Below are 3,062 nucleotides of genomic sequence, written 5' to 3' on the forward strand. Positions count from 1 at the left end.
TATGACGATATAGTATGAAGTTGTGTATAGTAAAATTAAAGGTTCCATCGCTCTACCTTCTAAGAAACTAAGCAAGATTACTTCAGCATATTTTTTCTGATGCGTGCCATTTGTTATGTAGAGTTAGATACCAGGTGTTTGCCTTTTCTTTTCTATTTTTCTCAAAAGAAATCAAGTTAGATAACAGCTGTTTGCTTTCTTAAAAAGAATTAAGAAAGTTAATTAGATGTGCCAACTGTTGATAACCATGCATGCATGAGAACAAAAGGTGTTGTGCACGCAGCACTTGTTTTCAGTTTGGGTGTGCAATTAAAATTAAGTATATATACTTGGGCTAGAAATCTCTTCCTTTATCTTAAAAAAAAGAAATGCTCATATATGATGGGTAGCAAGGAACATTTTTTCCCTTGAGAAAGAAAAATATCTGCAGACTAATCTAGGTAGGTAGCTTGCTACAGATCAGCAGCGAATCATGATCTTCTAGCGACTCGATCGGTAGCATGGCAATGGCATAGGAGGACAAGAAAGGACTGATAAAAAGCACGAAATGACACTCCTTGGCTTTTGCACAAGCTTGAAACTTGAAGTGTCTCATAATTAGCTCTAGGAATGAGATTTGTGAAATGATTTGCATTGAACTATCACTCGGACGCCGTGGATCGGAGCTTTCACTGCACAAGCAGCTAGAGAACTGTGAAGTCCGATCTACTCGGCTTCTTTATTTCATTCTCATCGATTTCCAGATTAAAGTGCCGCTCATGTGGCATGCACTTTGCTTGGGTCCAAACAAATCCACCGTGCTTCGTGGAAAGGAGAAGTGCTTGTTAATTAGCTAGGAAGGCCACATGTAGCTCATGTATGAATATGAACTGAATTATTGTATCATCATCTTGTTAGCTAGGAAGACTTGCATGTTGAGAGTTCATGTCGTGGTCCGAAACACATATCACTATGTGTTACAGTGCCCGACGAGCCCTTCAGCTTCTGGACTTGTTTAAACCCAGGGTGTAAAAATAAATTACAGAATCCGTCAGTAAATCGTGAGACAAATTTATTAAGACTAATTAATCCGTCATTAGCACATGTGTTACCGTAGCATCCACTACTGGAAACAGCAACATTGCCGAGGGCAAAAGACTTTGCCGAGGGCCTGATTTCGGGCACTCGGCAAATCCTTTCTTTGCCGAGGGCTGCCCTCGGCGAAGCTTATCCCTCGGCAACGGCTCGTTCGCCGAGGGCCGGACCCTCGGCAATCAACGGCCCACAGCAAAGGCCCACCTTTGCCGAGGGCCGGGCCCTCGGCACAGTACCGCCTCTCGGCGACCTCGGCCGAGCGTGACGGCGGCACCGGCCGTCAGCCTTTGCCGAGGGCTCGGCGTTAGGCCCTCGGCAAAGAATTTGGAAATAAAAAAATAAAACTCTTTGCCGAGGGCCCGTTGTACAGGCCCTCGGCAAATATTTTGAACGGGATGGCGCCGGCGGAAATAAAAAGAAAACATTGGCCCTCGGCAAAGAAATTAAATAAAAAAAATAAAAAAATCTTTGCCGAGGGCTCTGAATCTAGGCCCTCGGCAAAGAGGGGACCCCATATAAAAAAGGGAACGGCCGGGCGGGCGGCCTTATCCCAAGCCGCGCCCGCCCGAGCCGCCACTCGCCCGCCGCCGCCGCCGCGCACGCCACCGCGCGCTCGGCCGCCGCGCGGACGCCGCCGCCCGCGCAGGCCGCCGCGCGCTCGCACCGCCGCCGCGCCGCAGGCCGCCGCCGCGCACGCCACGGCGCGCTCGGCCGCCGCGCAGGCCGCCGCCGCCCCTCCACCGTCGCCCCCCGTTTCCTCCTCTCCTGTCGGTCTCGCCCCGTCGCCTGCCCACGGCCCGCCGCCGCCCCGGCCGCGTCCTCCGCCGTCGTCGCCCGGAAGGTTCGGTGCCTCTGCTCCCTCCCCAGTCTCTTCTTTACAAAGTCACCTTGATTTCGCAATCTTGACCTGAAACCTTGAAATGTTGTTATTGCGCATCATTGTATTGCTTTTGCATGGATTAGTCTTTGTTGCTAGTGAACTGATGATTATTTCTGCATAACTGATCCGTAAAGGGACGTTTGAAATGATTCTACTACAAAGCTTAGCAAAATCTGAATAACAACATTTATGCTCGCTATTAAGTATGAATGGAATTAACTCCTATAGGAAGAGAAAAGTGTAATGTGCTTACTTACAGCCCAGAAAATTTAGGATTTACTGGTTCAGTACTTTTCTGCAGTTGCACTTGTTTTATTCACTGTCTAAGCGGGTCATGTTTTGAAGCAATTACTTGGGCATGCAATGCAGGTGGTTCTGGATAACGGCCTCGTCTGGACGACCTTGCCGTCACCTTCACTTCCCCGTCCCTCGGTCGAGTAGAAGGTAAAACCATGGGTTGTCGGCCATCGCGCCGTTTTTTGATGTGGATGGCCTTCGTGCCTCCCATTGTTGATGTGTCGGCCTTTGTGCCGTGAATGTGGGTGTTGGCCATCGAGCCGATTTTTTTTGCAGGTTTTGGAAACCTCCCCGTACAGGGGAGGTTCTGCCGAAATTTTTAACTTATACCCTTTTTTTTGCAGAGCAGAGGACGTCAAAGGAGCTTCAGAGTAGTCGATCGTCCTCGTCGGCGCTGCGACTCTCCACTGCCCCGACTCGCCACTGCCCCGCTACCCTGTCTCCACCGCCACCTTAGGTATAAACAACCTCTACTCCTGTATCTTTGTCGTAGACTGCGTAAACCAGTTAGGCGTCTCCCGTCCGAAAGAGATACGGTTGGAGGCATGCAGATCACTGTGTGTATCTGACCGTATCTGTTTTGGATTGTCCACGTTTTTTGGACAGCCCGCGTATGCGTAGATGAGGTCAGTTTCCATGCTCCGCTCCGATCCGAGCCAGAATTTCGGCAGCACCTCCCCATTGTTCTCCAAATACACAAACTTCTTTGCAGGACGTGTATTGGGAGAACATCGGAGAGGTGCTGCCGAAATTCTGTCTCGGATAGGAGCGGAGCATGGAAACTGACCTCATCTACGCATACGCGGGTGGG

General features: G+C 49.9%; 1 long non-coding RNA gene across 1 annotated transcript; it reads left to right on the forward strand.

Annotated features, from left to right (window-relative positions):
* The first annotated feature begins 1,853 nt into the window (after window positions 1–1,853).
* LOC136462931 (uncharacterized) lies at window positions 1,854–2,849 on the forward strand. Its single transcript, XR_010760846.1, has 3 exons — window positions 1,854–1,915; window positions 2,324–2,398; window positions 2,596–2,849. It is a non-coding gene; the product is annotated as an uncharacterized lncRNA (long non-coding RNA).
* The last annotated feature ends 213 nt before the right edge of the window (window positions 2,850–3,062 follow it).

This window comes from Miscanthus floridulus, chromosome 7 (genome assembly GCF_019320115.1).
Source record: "Miscanthus floridulus cultivar M001 chromosome 7, ASM1932011v1, whole genome shotgun sequence".
Lineage (NCBI taxonomy): Eukaryota > Viridiplantae > Streptophyta > Magnoliopsida > Poales > Poaceae > Miscanthus > Miscanthus floridulus.